Source organism: Salmo salar, chromosome 13 (genome assembly GCF_965601325.2).
Source record: "Salmo salar chromosome 13, fSalSal1, whole genome shotgun sequence".
Classification (NCBI taxonomy): domain Eukaryota; kingdom Metazoa; phylum Chordata; class Actinopteri; order Salmoniformes; family Salmonidae; genus Salmo; species Salmo salar.
In genome coordinates, this window is record NC_138303.1 from 78,195,491 (window position 1) to 78,214,482 (window position 18,992).

Below are 18,992 nucleotides of genomic sequence, written 5' to 3' on the forward strand. Positions count from 1 at the left end.
GCTGGTCAGTTTTCTGCTGAATAACTACTGTATCATCAACATGAAGAATAACAAAATGAGTATTTCAGATATTTTCCTGCTGGGACAATGTACTGTAGAAAATACATTGTTAGTGTGACTTGGGACTCCTGTGTGACTCAAGACTGTTGGCCTACTGAGCTGAAGCTTAGGCATTAACGCTCTTAGTTGACATGATTCCTCTACAAGGCAAGGCTACTCGTCACACAAGAATACATCACTGAACCTTCACTACATTAGGGCCAAGAGCCTACTTTTTCCTCTTAAATACTTCAATCCCTTTGACTGGCTTTAAGTGCTCAGACCTGGCCAGGCCCTGCACGGCCTCCAAATGTTTTACGTCCAGCCAGGTTAGACCACAAAGCAAGCAGCCAACATAGGGACAAGTGCGACCTTCAGGACAGATAAAATGTTGCATTGAAGGACAGCGAGGGAGATGAAGAGAAATCAAAGGCCAGGAGCCAAGAGAACAGAGACGGGCTGAGAAAGTGAATCAATGATAAAAGAGAAACATTATTTCACAAACATGATAACATAATTGAGGTAGGAAGCTCACCTCAGCCTCTAGGGGCTGTCTTCCCTGTGTAAGAGAGAGAGAGAGACCTGGAGAGAGCCTACAGTAAATAAAACATTACACACTCAAACACCTCTTTTTCTGTCTCTTTCCATCTCATTCCCTTTCTCTTTCCCACACATGCTCATACCTGCTCAAAGTGCTCTTTTGAAGAATTTTGATATCATAAAACGATGTGTGGCAACACAAATTAAAGGGCAAATAAAAGTTGTGAGCAACAAAACTGTTGACGAGTTTGGATGGATTTTAACAACCATCAAATTAAGTTTGTCATTGTAACATTCATTTACTTGCTTCTGGTAAAATGTAGGTCACAGTGTGTTTGCTGCGGGCATACCCTCACATAACAATTCTGATTTGTAAATCCTTTCTTATGGGGAGCTTTTGTATAGTGAGTCCACTGATATTATATATATAATGGCTCTGCAATTCTGAAAAGTCTCTCCATCTCCTTCATAGGATTAGACTGACTGAAGATTGACTCGTGTCCTCATAGTAACTGTGTAAACAACAGTGTGTGACTGTAGCTAACATCATAAAACGAAGCAGGCACAAAATCTGAAGTAAAGATTTGAAGTAAAATGTATGTATGTAGGTTCTATTGAGTTCTATTGAGTGAAACATGTTTTTATTTGTTCAGCATTTGAACAGTTTGACCTCTACGCTGACATTCGGAACCGGAACCATAGACTCACACACCCATGTCTCCCCTCTGTCACAAATGAGGTGTGCAGGAAGTCACTTAAGACTGCATTAACACAATGAACACATCTAAACTTACATTTCCGAACGATCACTCGCAAATAGGCAGTTGAAGACGGCTGATGATGCAACAAACACAATGACTGCCACACTCAATTCATTGGCATTTAGTGAAGATACTCAGACTCTGTCATCAGACATCCTCTACCGCCGTCTGATCACTCTGGCACGACATTCAAACTGATTGTGTTGTTATAATGCAGCAGTCTTTCAATCTTCCCAATCTGGGGCATCGTTTATGTGTTTTCTTGAAGCTGGCATTATCTTCCTCGGAGGCTGATCTGATTGCCTTATGTCTGTGGAAAGCTCTTATTTTCTCTAATCATTCCTCCCAGGGACATGCCAAGCTCCTCTCTAATTGGAGCCCAAATGATCTTCCTTTTTTAGGGGACAAGTGGGGTACATATATCAGCACAGGTCAACAGAAGCAATTAGCAAGTGTCATGTGCAACGCCATGGGCAAAGGGCCAGAATATAAGAAAATCTGAATAAATAAAAAAATCTCCAATTTATTTAGTTTTGTCTTTTTGTTTTGAGAAGCAGTTTGAGTACAAAAACGAGCAAAGAAATGCAGACAAAGATAACCCCAACCTATGTCCCACCTGTCTCCATCCACCTGCCCATATCCTCCTTCCCCTGAGCCCAAAAAAGCATGCCTCCCACTCCATCAACCCCAACAAATCAAGAGGTTGCTTATCAGTCCATCCATCATTTGAGTCTCCACTTACATTCCCCCCAATCCCCCCGTACCACCCCTTCTTCAGTATATTTATATTGAAAAAAATATATAAATGCAACATGTAACGTGTTGGTCCCATGTTTCATGAGCTGAAATAAAAGATCCCCAAACTTTTCCATATGCACCAAAAATGGATTTATCTCCAATTTTGTGCACAATTTTATTTACATCCCTGTTAGTGAGCATTTCTCATTTGCCAAGATAATCCATCCACCTGACAGGTGCGGCATATCAAGAAGCTGATTAAACAGCATGATCATTATAAAGGTGCACCTTGTGCTGGGGACAATAAAAGGCCACTCTAAAATATGCAGTTTTGTCACACAACACAATGCCAGAGATGTCTCAAGTTTTGAGGGAGCGTGCAATTGGCATGCTGACTGCAGGAATGTCCACCAGAGCTGTTGGCAGAGAATTTAATGTACATTTATCTACCATAAGCCGCCTCCAAAGTTGTTTTAGAGGATTTGGCAGTATATCCAAGTGGCCTCACAACTACAGACCTAGGACTCCCAGGGCTTACGGGATCGTCTGAGACCAGCCACCCAGACAGCTGCTGAAACTGTGGGTTTGCATACCCAAAGGATTTCTGCACAAACTGTCAGAAACCGTCTCAGGGAAGCTCATCTGCATGCTCGTCGTCCTCACCAGGGTCTTGACCCGACTTCACTGGGCAGATGCTCACCTTTGATTGCCACTGGCAATTTATGCACTTTGAAATGAATAGTGTAACTTTGCCCCAGAAGCATTTAACTGCAGGGCACTCCCACATCATATGAAGAAATGTGCCTAACAGATTTAGGAGAGGCAGTAAACAGTTGGTAGTTGGAGCAAATTTCATCATAAAACGTTTCCTTGAGGTTAAATACAGTCTATGAACAAACTTGGTTCAGATTACTGGATGCTAAGGTCATATTTTTCCATATTCTGTTCCAGTTAAAGGGTTGCTGAGATTCAATTAGATCTATGGACCATGTTTTTTCCATGGCTAGCTCAGAATATGAGCTTTCCAAAAGTTGTACTATATACTGTATTATAGAGATCAGTCCATTCGGGGGCCCAGATAATTTATTTATACATTTCATAATTGGATGGTTCGGTATTGGGTTTCCCAAGGGACTGCATAGGCCAGCATAGCTGACCTAAGTTGTAAATATATAAAAAAGGAATTGCCTGGTAATATGTATGTATCTTTCAAATCTTGGAATGTTCTGAAACCACAACTGTCAATGATATCTGTAAGGGTATGGATTCCACATTTAGACCATTGGGTGGGATGCAAAAGGCCGCCCTCCAGATCGCAAGGTATTATTTTGAAATATTAGAGACTGGGCATGCCATTTTGATTCCCAGTTACATTGTTTTAACATTTTGCCCCGTATAGAAATTGTGTGAGCAATAATAGGACCAAAGCATAAGGGATATATCAGTGAAGACCACCTCATCTTGGGCAATAGGACACACCATATTTATCTTTATACTCACGAAGGGGGAAGAAGAATCATGTCTATACCAATTTAGGATGGGGCAAAATGCTAGTGCCTGGAAATACAATAAAACATTTGATACGGATAGTGTTATCTGGGATCGTTTACCTTGCCATATACATTTTGAAACCGGACTATGAATTTGAATAGCCAGAAGGGGGAGCCATGGGAAGCATTAAACTACAGAAATTCAGCCATGGCAGTTTTGACAATAGATATTCTGGCGGTTAAAACAACTGGAATATATTTCCATCTACGACGGTCAGATTTAATTGATTTGAGTAGTCTGTTAAAGTTTCTGGCAGTGGGTTTATCTAAGGAAGGAAATATATCTACTCCCAAATATATAAAATGAGAATTCCATAAGTACAGATGGAGTCCTCCATCGGGGTCTTGAGAGGCATTAGGGCTGAATTGGTCAGATTCATTTACATTACATTACATTTAAGTCATTTAGCAGACGCTCTTATCCAGAGCAACTTACAAATTGGTGGATTCACCTTATGATATCCAGTGGAACAACCACTTTACAATAGTGCATCTAAATCTTTTAAGGGGGGGGGGTTAGAAGGATTACTTTATCCTATCCTAGGTATTCCTTAAAGAGGTGGGGTTTCAGGTGTCTCCGGAAGGTGGTGATTGACTCCGCTGTCCTGGCGTCGTGAGGGAGCTTGTTCCACCATTGGGGTGTCAGAGCAGCGAACAGTTTTGACTGGGCTGAGCGGGAACTGTGCTTCCTCAGAGGTAGGGAGGCGAGCAGGCCAGAGGTGGATGAACGCAGTGCCCTTGTTTGGGTGTAGGGCCTAATCAGAGCCTGAAGGTACGGAGGTGCCGTTCCCCTCACAGCTCCGTAGGCAAGCACCATGGTCTTGTAGCGGATTCAATTTATAACTTATCTATGATCTTCAATGCATTGGGAAGTGACTGAGATACATTGTCTAGATCAGTGGTTCTTAACCTGGGTTCGATCGAACCCCAGGGGTTCGGTGAGTCAGTCTCAGGGGTTCGGCGGAGGTCAAGACACACACCCGACTCACACACCCGACTCATATGCGTGTGGAATTAGCCCTGTTTTTGCAAGAGCACCAACATCGTCATGCAGATTGCTTAAAAAATTCTGAGTTCATTCTCATTTTAGCGTACATGGCTGATATCTTCGCAGCTCTCAATCATCTCAATCAACAGATGCAGGGCGGTGGAGTCAACATCATCGAAGCGGAAGAAAACCTGAAGGCTTTTCAAAAAAAGCTACCGTTATGGAAACGACGAACAGAGAACGATAACTTCGCAAACTTTCCCCTGCTGGACGACTGTGTAAGTAAGATCGAAGATGTATCTGGAATCGGAGACATTTCTGTACCCGTGGAACTGAAGCAAGCAATTGCCACGCACTTAGATGAGCTTGCAAAGTCTCTCGACGGATACTTCCCTACAAGAGAGTCATATCCAGCATGGGTGAGACAGCCGTTCACATTTAGTGTTGAGACAACAGATGTCAATGATGAATACCTCGATGAAATCATTGAAATTCAGCAGAGCCAGGTTCAACAGCAACTCTTCAGAACAACAACGCTCTCAACGTTTTGGTGTCAACAAATGGTAACGTACCCTGTTATTGCTAAGAAAGCTCTGGAGATTTTCATACCGTTTGTTACAACATATCTTTGCGAGCAATCCTTTTCGAGGATGCTGGACATAAAAACTAAGAAAAGGAACAGACTTTGTTGCGAAAATGACATGAGAGTGGCACTTGCCAAGGTGAAGCCGCGCATTTCTGAACTGGTCTCTGAAAGGCAACAGCAGAAGTCACACTGATTTGCAGTAAATATTCATTATTATGTTTTTGTTTTTGTGTGAAAATCATGTTTTAATGGTTTTGTTCTTTGAACACTGATGTTGATGCATGGTTCATTTTGTGCACCAGTAAAATATATACCTATGTTTTGAATTTTATTTTTCCAATTAACCTGTTAGGGCTAGGGGGCAGCATTTGCACGTCTGGATAAAAAAAATGTACCCGATTTAATCTGGTTACTAATCCTACCCAGTAACTAGAATATGCATATACTTATTATATATGGATAGAAAACACTCTAAAGTTTCTAAAACTGTTTGAATGGTGTCTGTGAGTATAACAGAACTCATTTGGCAGGCAAAACCCTGAGACATTTTCTGACAGGAAGTGGATACCTGATGTGTTGTATTACCTTTAAACCTATCCCATTGAAAAGCACAGGGGCTGAGGAATATTTTGGCACTTCCGATTGCTTCCACTAGATGTCAGCAGCCTTTACAAAGTGTTTTGAGTCTTCTGGAGGGAGATCTGACCGAACAAGAGCCATGGAACGATGATGTCCCATTAGACACCTGGCGCGCGAGTTCATGTTGGGTACCCTCGTTCCAATACGTTATAAAAGAGTATGCATTCGTCCACCTTGAATATTATTCATGTTCTGGTTAAAAAAGGCCCTAATGATTTATGCTATACAACGTTTGACATGTTTGAACGAACGTAAATATATTTTTTCCCCTCGTTCATGACGAGAAGTCCGGCTGGCTTAGATCATGTGCTAACAAGACGGAGATTTTTGGACATAAATGATGAGCTTTTTTGAACAAAACTACATTCGTTATGGACCTGTGATACCTGGAAGTGACATCTGATGAAGAGAATCAAAGGTAATGGATTATTTACATAGTATTTTCGATTTTAGATCTCCCCAACATGACGTCTAGTCTGTATCGCAACGCGTATTTTTCTGGGCGCAGTGCTCAGATTATTGCAAAGTGTGATTTCCCAGTAAGGTTATTTTTAAATCTGGCAAGTTGATTGCGTTCAAGAGATGTAAATCTATAATTCTTTAAATGACAATATAATATTTTACCAATGTTTTCTAATTTTAATTATTTAATTTGTGACGCTGACTTGACTGCCGGTTATTGGAGGGAAACGATTTCCTCAACATCAATGCCATAGTAAAACGCTGTTTTTGGATATAAATATGAACTTGATAGAACTAAAAATGCATGCATTGTCTAACATAATGTCCTAGGAGTGTCATCTGATGGAGATTGTAAAAGGTTAGTGCATCATTTTAGCTGGTTTTATGGTTTTGGTGACCCTGTCTTTGAATCGACAAAACATTACACACAACTCTTGTAAATGTACTGTCCTAACATACTCTAAATTTATGCTTTCGCCGTAAAACCTTTTTGAAATCGTAAAACGTGGTTAGATTAAGGAGATGTTTATCTTTCAAAGGGTGTAAAATAGTTGTATGTTTGAAAAATTTGAATTTTGACATTTATTTGGATTCAAATTTGCCGCTCTTGAAATGCACCTGCTGTTGATGGAGTGCACCACGGGTGGCACGCTAGCGTCCCACCTAGCCCATAGAGGTTAAGAAGGGTTCGGTGAATGCGCATATGAAACTGGTGGGGGTCAGTACCTCCAACAAGGTTAAGAACCACTGGTCTAGATATAGTAAAAGATCATCTGCATATAATGAAATTAAGTGATCAGTAGATTTGAGGGAAATTGGTGTTATTTCCTTCAATTGACGAATTGCCTAGGCCAGTGGTTCCATGGATAATAAGAATAGCAAAGGCGAAATTGGATCACCTTGTCAGCTGCTACTAGTGATTCTGAATGGAGCAGAGCAGATATTGCCTGTTATAAGTATGGCTGAAGGAATAGTATATAGCATTTTAATAATATTCATGAAATTTGAGCTAATTCCCATGTGTTCCAAGACAGACCAGATATATGACCATTCTAGTCTATCAACAAAAAATAATCTACATTGAGATAATACTGCCCAAGAGCTGTTGTTTCTGATGAAAAATGTAAGATATATAATAGTTGACGGAGGTTATCCGAGGATAAATTATCTTTAAGAAACACGTTTTTGTCCGTGTGGACCAATTTGGTTAAGTAAGTCTCGAGATGGGACAACAACATTTTGGAAAACGGTTTAATATCGGTGTTTATCAAAGATAGGGGGTGATAGTGACAACACTGGGTGGCATCCTTAAAAAAAGTGAAATTAGTGCTGTATTCACCTCTCTCCCAAATTAACCTTTGTGAACGGCTGTATTAATAGCGGACCTAATTGATTATAACATTTTAAATAATACCGGAATACCGTCCCATCAAGGTGATTTGCCTTTATTCACGCTATCCAATGTGAGTTAATTGAGAGAGATTGGTGGCTTCCTCTGTTGAGAGAAGAGGACTTCTTAATTATTTTAGAAAGGACTTTGTCTGGCTTGGTGTGGATTTACAATCAGATTTGTACAGTTCTTTATAGAAGTGAGAGAATCATTGATTGATTAATTCGGCTCTGATAGTAATTCCCCTATTTCAGATTCAATAGTTGATACATCAGCTAATTTATCATTACTGCGTAGCTTGTTGGCCAGTAAACGATTGGGACGATGACCATGGAAATAGTGGTTGAGTCTAACTCAATGGATTTCATAATCTGCTCTCTGTCTTATCAATCAATTAAGTTATGTCTTGATTTTGGACAGAGTAATAGCTACCTGGTCTGAAAAGTATTTGTTGAAAACATTTCCAAATCGGAAATCTTCTTTAATTGTGATTTATTCAACCTAGATGCAAATGCAGTTACATTATTTGTAATAATCTGGGGGTCATTGACTGAATTTGTATTGATCATTATGAATTAAATTCATGCCATTTGAAATTGATCACATAATGTAGGATTTTGTAGAAATGAAATGTTCAAAGGCCCTCTTGTGGCTCTTTTAGAAGATTCTGAGTAGTAAGGATGGTGGTCAGACAAGCTCATATGTCGAATTTCTATTTTCTTGATTAAAATGAATGAAGGTGTAGATAACAGTATTTAATCGATTTGTAATAATGATTTATTCTTGTTTGAGTAGAAAGTGTACTTTTTTGCTTCAGGATTATGAGCTCACCAGGCTTTAATGAGGTTGTAATCAGAGAGTATATGCTGGAGAGCGTTTCATTTACATTTTAGTCATTTTAGCCTTGATTGTGTGTTGATTGTAGTTGGTCTTATTATATTTATCCCGCATGTCCAAAATGGCATGCATGTCTGTTCCAATAATCAGACGTGCTAGATGTGCTTCATGAAGAAGTCGTGAGCCTCCTTGGCAGTGGGAAATGTGTGTGTTGTATTCTGATAGTTCAAGATTAGTTTTGCCGGGTGGATGAAACTGCATCTCAGGTTTAGCTGCGTAGAGAGCTTGAAGAAAATTCAACCATGGTGTATTTTTAATGCCGACAAGACTTAATCATTAATACTGAATTCCTAAGTGGATGTTGGTCAAGAAAATAGGCAATGTGGTAAGATGTATTAGAGGCATTAGATGTATTACAAATCTTCGACTACAGCCTCCAACAAAAATAACAATGGACAAAGGTCCTGTGCACACACAATTATACATAATCAAATGAAATGTTATCTGTCACCGTCACCGAATACACAGGTGTACACTTTACTGTGAAATGCTTACTTACAAGCCTTTTCCCAACAATACAGAGTTAAAAAGTAAGAAAATGTGCAAATAAACATTCAAAATAGTAAGACAATGACGAGGCTATATACAAGGATTACCGGTACTGAGTCAATGTGTGTGTGTGTGTGTGTGTGTGAGTGTGTGTGTGTGTGTAGCGTCAATTTGCATGTGTGTGTGTGTGTGTGCATGTGTGTTTTGTGTTTGTGAGCATATGTAGTGTGTGTGTGTGTGTGTATGTGTGTGTGAGAGTATATGTTGAAGTGTCAGTGTAAGTATGTGTGAGTATGTGCGCACAGTCCAGTGAGTGTGCATAAAGTCAGTGCAAGAGAGCCAGTGCAAAAAAAGGAGTCAATTATGGTGGTTGGCAGCCAAATCTGTTCTTAATGCTCTGTCATTTAGTAATAGTCTAATTATTTCCTGGAGGCCAGAGATGAAACCATTCCTTTAAGATGGGATTTTTGTCCAGCTCCCTCTCCTTGGAGGTTTTGCGAAAAGGCACGAGAGCCAAAGAGATTTGTAAGGTTTGACAAAAGTGGCCACTTACAAGCTTCATACAACTGCAACTAAAGATGGTCTCACCAAGAGAAGGCAAACAACATAGATGTCTTATGTTTAAAAAAACAGGTTATCAATGTCCCAAAATGTTCTATCACTTCAGGGTTAATGCAACATTCACATGCCTGTCAAAATTATCCTGGGGGGTCACTCTGAAGAGAGGAATAGAAAAGGGTAGAACAATTGTAAGTATAGACCACATTTAGCAGACAGTTTTCGGCAAATGTCCAATCGTCATTCAAACAATCATCGTGGGTCACATTCCACCTTCTGATGTGCTGCCCATAGGGTAATAGCACCTGTCACCTTGTTGTCAGACCCTGACCCAACACACACACACACACACCCTACAGCAGAACATAGAATTGTCTCTAAATGAATGTGTACGTGTAACTGTTCATGTAGTAGTGTGTGTCGAGACCAGATTCCATTAGCCTAAGAAACCCCAAGGCCGATGGGACAGAACTGATGGTTAGGGTTTGATGGTGCGTGTGTGTGTGTATTCACGTGTATATAAACAGCAAAAAAAGGACCCCGTCTTTCAAAGATAATTCGTAAAAATCCAAATAACTTCACATATCTTCATTGTAAAGGGTTTAAACACTATTTCCCATGCTTGTTCAATGAACCATAAACAATTAATGAACATGCACCTGTGGAACGGTCGTTAAGACACTAACAGCTTGGTAGGCAATTTAGGTCACAGTTATGAAAACTTAGGACACTAAAGAGGCCTTTCTACTAACTCTGAAAAATACAAAAAGAAAGATGCCCAGGGTCCCTGCTCATCTGCGTGAACGTGACTTAGGCATGCTGCAAGGAGGCATGAGGACTGCAGATGTGGCCAGGGCAATAAATTGCAATGTCCGTACTGTAAGACAGCGCTACAGGGAGACAGGACAGACAGCTGATCGTCCTCGCAGTGGCAGACCTAGTGTAATAACACCTGCACAGGATCGGTACATCCAAACATCACACTTGCGGGACAGGTACAGGATGGCAACAGCAACTGCCCGAGTTACACCAGGAACGCACAATCCCTCCATCAGTGCTCAGACTGTCCGCAATAGGCAGAGAGAGGCTGGACTGAGGGCTTGTAGGCCTGTTGTAAGGCAGGTCCTCACCAGGCATCACCGGCAACAACGTCGCCTATGGGCACAAACCCACTGTCGCTGGATCAGACAGGACTGGCAAAAACTGCGCTTCACTGATGAGTCACGGTTTTGTCTCACCAAGGGTGATGGTCGGATTCGCGTTTATCGTCGAAGGAATGAGCGTTACACCGAGGCCTGTACTCTGGAGCGGGATCGATTTGGAGGTGGAGGGTCCGTCATGGTCTGGGGTGGTGTGTCACAGCATCATCGGACTGAGCTTGTTGTCATTGCAGGCAATCTCAACGCTGCTCATTCTGCGAGTGATTTCCTGCAAGACAGGAATGTCAGTGTTCTGCCAGGGCCAGCGAAGAGCCCGGATCTGATTCCCATTGAGCACGTCTGGGACCTGTTGGATCGGAGGGTAAGGGCTAGGGCCATTCCCCCCAGAAATGTCCGGGAACTTGCAGGTGCCTTGGTGGAAGAGTGGGGTAACATCTCACAGCAAGAACTGGCAAGTCTGGTGCAGTCCATGAGGAGGAGATGCACTGCAGTACTTAATGCAGCTGGTGGCCACACCAGATACTGATTGTTACTTTTGATTTTTACCCCCCTTTGTTCAGGGACACATTATTCCTTTTCTGTTAGTCACATGTCTGTGGAACTTGTTCAGTTTATGTCTCAGTTGTTGAATCTTGTTATGTTCATACAAATATTTGCACATGTTCAGTTTGCTGAAAATAAACGCAGTTGACAGTGAGAGGATGTTTCTTTTTGCTGAGTTTATGTGTGTGTGTGTGTGTGTGTGTGTGTGTGTGTGTGCTGTGTGTGTGTGTGTGTGTGTGTGTGTGTGTGGTGTGTGTGTGTGTGTGTGTGTGTGTGTGTGTGTGTGGTGCAAATCCATGGTAATCTTTGCCAGCATGGTTTACTCCCATGAGACGTGTGTGGATCAGATCTAGTGGGGTCTTCATGCTCTTATTCTAATCTGAGTGTGTTTGAAATGGAAGGGGGAATTGTATACACATGTATCCCATATGGTGACTACTGTACATGACAAGGTGTCAGTGGATGGATCTGGAAAAACATAAACATTCTTTGAGACATTAGCTAAACTAACCCTCTCTAAACACACACTAAAAGCTACAGTTTAGCCTTGCATTTGTTTAAGACAAATTGTAAAAACAAATGCTTTGTTTGTAAATTATGTCTGAGTGTTGGGGTGTGCCCCTGGGTATCCGTAATTTTTTTTTTTTTAAAGAAAATGTTGCCGTCTGGTTTGCTTAATATAAGGAATTTGAAATTATTGATACTTTTACTTTGATATTTAAGTACATGTTATCAATTACATTTACTTTTGATACTTAAGTATATTTGAAACCAAATACTTTAAGACTTTGACTCAAGTAGTATTTTACTGGGTGACTTTCGCTTTTACTTGAGTCATTTTCTATTAACCTATCTTTACATTTACTCAAGTATGACAATTGGGTACTTTTTCCGCCACTGCCTGTTTTTGCTTCGTCATCATGGGGTATTGTTTGTAGATTGATGAGGGGAAAAAACGATTTAATCCATTTTAGAGTAAGGCTTACCTTCATATTTCCGATACTCATGGGGTAAAAAGGAAAGTGTTTGTTTCAGCATTAAAAGTTAGTGCTGTATAACTATGCTGATGCCAGATCAACCTTGGCTTGACTTTTGATTGAGTGCTATTATAACGAGTAAATAGACTGACCCCACAAAGAATCGGGCTGACTGCATTCAAAACATATTAGCAATACATTTCGGCACTCTTGCTCATCAAAATGGAACTCCATTTTGGGTAGTGTGTATTTATAGATCTGCAGAGACGTACACTTTTGATGGAGAGAAATCAATCTGTCAGTGCCAGAGCTACTTTAAACAGTCTGCAGAGCTAACTGGAGCCCCAGTGGCTAGAGGCAGTGGAATGGAGAGGGAGATAGAGAGAGATGGTGAGAGAAAATTAGAGCTGATGGTGTTAAACCGAGAGCAATACAAATGTAAATGAGTCATAATTTCTCAAAGTTTGTACTGACAGATATTGAATATCATTATAGAATATATATAAAATGCATACTCCAATTGCAACCTCTGCCTATTGTCTCAATAACATTTACTATTTTTAATACCTTCAAACACCAAGTTAGGCATACCTAACTTCACTATAGGCCATGGCATCATCACTGTCAATCGTGAATGATAATTCTTCCCATTTTAACAGTGAAATGTTCAAACTGCGTCTGAATGTCAATCCTTTGATCTCAATCAGTTTCATGGGAATATGCATTTAGATCTTCTTGAATTACTGTTTTGTGAGCAAATTAGAGCAGATGGTGTTAAACTATATAGCCTTCCTGTACTTTGTTTCAATCAAATCACATTCTGCCTAGTGTGAGCGCGCTGTTGAGTTCTGGCCGCATGCAAATGTTTAGGGACTATTCAGCTAACCATCCTAAAATCTCAGAAAACAATTGTTAGTGTTTTTGGTGTAACAGTAACACTGGACTATCATTGTGATCTTCCAATACATTGATTCAGCTTTGATCTAACTTTACTAAACAAGCACCATTGTAAGAAGTGGTGCTTAGGTGTGCTCTGGCAGCATTACACCCCTGCAGTTAGCTGCACCGACCGAGCAGTTGAAGCATAGCCTACTCTTGATGCAGAAATGAGAGACCACATGTGCGGCTGTTTTTTTGATGGAAACTTTTCTGGTTGGGAACATTTCTGGTTGGTCTCAGGGAATTTGAAACAGTTAGGATGGGAATCTTTTAAAAAGGGATTGAGTGAAGTAGCAGAAAATATGCTGAATGAGAAACTAACTAATTAGCATGGAGAGCTTCACAAGTTTAACGAAATGACATATCTTTCAGGCTAATATGGCTGTTTTACTTACTTTTGTAGCTCTTCACCAAAAGCACACTTTTTGTAAGTAGTGAGGAGGCCTAACATCCTCTCCAATTTTAGCTGGAATTTAGCCCGAAAGGATTTGAGAAATATGATTGGTTGACAATAGGCCTATGACATTGACCTACGTCTCGTCTTGCGCGGTGCAGGGTATCAGATCTCGACAATGGTTGGAGTGTTTAACATCACCAGTAAGTTTAGACTACCACATCCTTATGATATATTTTCATAAGCGCAACATCACTGCAAGAGAGGTTGGAATGTCCTACTGAAATATGGGACAAATCTAACTTTTTTTCTAAATTGGTGGTGTTTGAATTTGTTGATAAAATGCAGGACATGATTGTTTGGTTGTGAGACGTGGGACAAAGGGACAAAATCTGGGAAATATGGTCCCCCTACACTTAGCATACCTAGCACAGTAACTTAGCATATCTAGCACAGTCGCTTAGCATACGTAGCAGTCGTACCTTAAAATTGTCTTTACTCCTTCTGAATGCTTGCTAAAGTTAGGATGGACAAGACAGACCAAGGTCTATACTGCTATCTCTTGGCAAGCTCAGTGAAAAGCCTTGGGCACACAACCAATGAGTCCTAACTCTAATGCAAAATTAAACAATGACTTCAAGTTGTGCTTTCAAATAAAGCTAAGGCTGGGCTTTACACTGCTTGTTCATGTGTAACAGTGTTGTGAATGAGAAAGAGCTACGCATATAGAATGCATGAGTGAAACTAAAATAAAAGGCCTGGGGTGGACTTTTACAACACAAACGTTTGCATTGACAAATGTTCCTATAAAAGCTGAAATATGCCCACAGGGATAGTTAGCCATTTCTCATCCCTCCATTCCCAGATCTTTTAATTTAGTCCGGTCATCCCAGAAAACCATGCATTATTAAGAAAATGAAATCTCAGAAGCTCATTAGTCAAAGCAGCCATCCATTCAACAGGTAAATATGTCCATCGCTCACAAAGTCAATATTATCCATGAAGCCTGACAGCGTTAGCATCACTGTAAATATCCCTTGAGCTCTTTCTGCCTTCCGGTATAAACTAAAAATACACTTGAGCTTGCAAATGTACTTAAGGAATACAATATGGTAATGCCGGAATAGTTAACCATGTTAAAAAGCAGCATCTAAATTCAGAAAACGAGTAATACCTGGATGCTGCCAATGCAACCGTTGTTCCAGGACCCCTTGCTGGGAGAATATGCATTAAAAGGATATGCAGTGTTATTGTGCCCATAAATGTGTGCCAGAGGCACTTGTGCCGAGTTTGTTAGACCAGAGAATTCAGTGACTCGCATCTGGAGATGGAAATCAAATAATAAATGAATTTGCTTCTTGAGTCATTTAATTTTCTCCACATCTCAAAGGGCCCTCGTGTCTGAAAGCCGACACTGATTTCTTCATCCGTGTAAATGTTACGAAGTGCACACTAAGGTTGAACATACTGTGTATACACACATCACACACACACAAAAGCACTCAGATATATGCGCATGTACACACATGTGTGCGCACACACACCCACCCACACTCACCTACAGGTAACTGCCAAATAAAGGAAACAACATAAAGTGCCTTAATAGGGTGTTGGGCCATTACGAGGCGCCAAAACAGCTTCTATGCGCCTTGGCATAGATTCTGTAAGTGTCTGGACTCTATTGGAGGGATGCAAAACCAATCTTCCACGAGAGATTCCATCGTTATTTTTTTTTTTTGATGGTGGTGGTGGAAAACGGTGTCTCAGACGCCGCTCCAGAGTCTCCCATAAGTGTTCAATTGGGTTCAGATCAAGGTTCCCTCAATTTTTGGGGGCACTCAGCAAATTGTGAGCGGAAAATTGAACGTTGTGAGAGTGTTGTGCAAATTCCGGCACGCGTTTACAATAAACACTGAGACTGTACCCTTACAGTTTTAGACAGTAGCCAATAGGCTAATGTGGCTATTTGAGCAAAATGTAGCCCTACCAACAAAACCAATGGAGCAAATCCCATAACATTTTCACGTGGAAATAGATTTGTATTTCTATGATATAGCCTACAGTAGCCTACAATGCATTCGTAAAGTATTCAGACCCCTTGACTTTTCCAAAATGTTGTTACGTTACAGGTTTATTCCAAAATTGATTAAATGAATGTCTTTCTTCATCAATTTACACATAATACCCCATAATTACAAGCTAAATCAGTTTAGAAATGTTCACAAATTTAACCTGTCTGGGCAGTATTTTCACGGCCTGATGAAAAACGTACCCAATTTAAATGGGTTACTACTCTGGCCCAGAAACTAGAATATGCATATAATTAGAAGATTCGGATAGAAAATACTCTGACGTTTCTAAAACTGTTTGAATGGTGTCTGTGAGTATAACAGAACTCATATGGCAGGCAAAAACCTGAGAAGATTCCTTACAGGAAGTGGCCTGTCTGACAAGTTCTTGTTCTTCTTGGCTCTGTTTATTGAAAACTGAGGATCTTTGCTGTAACGTGACACTTCCTACGGCTCCCATAGGCTCTCAGAACCCGGGAAAAAGCTGAATGATGTAATTCCAGCCTCTGGCTGAAAAACATTAGCGCGTTTGGATAGTGGCCGGTCAGAGTACCATCAGACTGAGGCTCGTGCACAAGTCGACCCCATGTTTTATTTTCTTTCGTCTTTGAATGTAAACACGCTTTCCCGGTCGGAATATTATCGCTTTTTTACGAGAAAAATAAAATTTTTATTTTAAACAGCGGTTGACATGCTTCGAAGTACGGTAATGGAATATTTAGAAATTTGTCACGAAATGCGTAGTGCGCGTCACCCTTCTTTACCATTCGGATAGTGTCTTGAACGCACGAACAAAACAGAGGATATTTGAACATAACTATGGATTATTTTGAACCAAACCAACATTTGTTATTGAAGTAGAAGTCCTGGGAGTGCATTCTGATGAAGAACAGCAAAGGTAATAACATTTTTCTTATAGTAAATCTGACTTTGGTCAGGGCTAAACTTGGTGGGTGTCTAAATAGCTAGCCCTTTGATGCCGGGCTATCTACTCAGAATATTGCAAAATGTGCTTTCACCGAAAAGCTATTTTAAAATCGGACATAGCGAGTGCATAGAGGAGTTCTGTATCTATAATTCTTAAAATAATTGTTATGTTTTTTGTGAACGTTTATCGTGAGTAATTTAGTAAATTCACCGGAAGTTTGCGGGGGGTATGCTAGTTCTGAACGTCACATGCTAATGTAAAAAGCTGGTTTTTGATATAAATATGAACTTGATTGAACAAAACATGCATGTATTGTATAACATAATGTCCTAGGGTTGTCATCTGATGAAGATCATCAAAGGTTAGTGCTGCATTTAGCTGTGGTTTGGGTTTATGTGACATTATATGCTAGCTTGAAAAATGGGTGTCTGATTATTTCTGGCTGGGTACTCTGCTGACATAATCTAATGATTTGCTGTCGTTGTAAAGCCTTTTTGAAATCGGACAGTGTGGTTAGATTAACGAGAGTCTTGTCTTTAAAATGGTGTAAAATAGTCATATGTTTGAGAAATTGAAGTAATAGCATTTCTAAGGTATTTGAATAACGCGCCACGGGATTCAACTGTCTGTTGAGTAGGTGGGACGATTTTGTCCCGCCGACCCTAGAGAGGTTAAAGGACAAGAGGAAATGAAATGACCAAGAGTCCCGTCTTCGGCAGCCCTCGGTGCAGGTCGGGAAGCCTCGGGTTATCTCGGCAACGAGACCGTCAGGAGCTTCCGGGATGACTCGGAGGCAAGGTGGGATCCCTGGGCGTGCGAGTGAAATCCAATTTCCTCTCCCTCCGTCATCCCCGTAATCGGCCATCGATATGGATGGTCAAAGTGATGAGGGAAATCGAGCACCGTAGGTAACTCCCGGGCTGCAAGCTCGTCCTTGACCTCCTCCGAGACTCCGTGCAGGAACATATCATGATTCCAAGCACTCTCCGCTGCCAACGTGCATATATCCACCGCAAGCTGGATTAGCTTCCGGGCGGCCTCTCGCCCAGAGAACGGGGCATCAAAAACCTTCCTCACTTCTCCCATGAACCCCTCCAGACTAGCACATATGGCCGGCTGTTGTTCCCACACAGCAGTAGCCCAGGTGAGAGCCCTCCCGGACATCAGCGTGATGAGGTAGGCTATCTTGGAGCGATCCGAGGGGAAGGCTGAAGCTCGGAGACGAGGGCACACTGAGCAACGAACGCCCGACAGGTGCTCGGCTCTCCATTGAAGCGTTCCGGAGTAGGTAAGCGGGGCTCCCGAGAAGGTGGAGTGACCGATGAGATGGCACTGCTAGCAGCTGAGTTGCTGAGGAGCTGTGGGGTTACCACCGTGGTAGGCGGCCTCCCAGACAAACCGTGGAATTGCTCCAGCAAACTGTCCAACACCCGGTCATGGCGTTCAGCCAATGTTTGGACCCCCTCCACAAGGCCACGAAGTAATTCCTCTTTCCTACCGATGGTGGCTCCCTGGGTGGAGATGGTGTTGCGCAGCTGGCCCAGGTCTGCTGGGTCAGTCATGGCCAGTTCGTACTATCAGGAATCAAGGTAAGACCCAGATGCAGACACGTCAAATTGTGGCAACGGTACCGGACAGCAGGCACGATCAGGGTAGGCAGAGGTCAACAATCCAGAGGTGGGGCAAAGGTACAGGTCGGCAGGCAGGCTCAGGGTCAGGGGCAGGCAGAGTGGTCAGGCAGGTAGACTCAGAGTCAGGACAGGCAAGGGTCAAAACCAGGAGGGCGAGAAAAGGAGAGACTGGGAAAAGCAGGAGTTGAGAACCAAAACGCTGGTTGACTTGACAAACAAGACGAACTGGCAATGGACAAACAGAGAACACTGGTATAAATACACAAGGGCTAATGGAGAAGATGGGCGACACCTGGAGGGGGGTGGAGACAATCACAAGGACAGGTGAAACAGATCAGGGTGTGACAAAGACAGGAAAATGGTCTAATTCACATACTTATCAAAAGAACATCCCTGGTCATCTACCACCTCTAATGTGGCGGACTCAATAATCACAAATGCTTTGTTTGTAAATTATGTCTGAGTGTTGGAGTGTGCCCCTTGGTATCCGTAAATTAAAAAAACTAGAAAATGGTGCAGTCTGATTTGCTTAAAATAAGGAATTTGAAATGATTTATACTTTTACTGATAATTAAGTACATTTTATCAATTACATTTACTTTTGATACCTAAGTATATTTAAAACCAAATACTTTAAGACTTTTACTCAAGTTGTTTTTTACTGGGTGACTTTCACTTTTCTTTGAGTCATTTTCTATGAATGTATCTTTACCT

The 18,992-nt window shown here is 41.4% G+C and overlaps 1 protein-coding gene across 2 annotated transcripts in view; it reads right to left on the reverse strand.

The window, feature by feature from the left end:
- The window catches only part of LOC106568000 (delta-sarcoglycan), a 338,771-nt gene that overhangs the window by 289,993 nt on the left and 29,786 nt on the right, over positions 1–18,992 (reverse strand). The window lies entirely within an intron of this gene.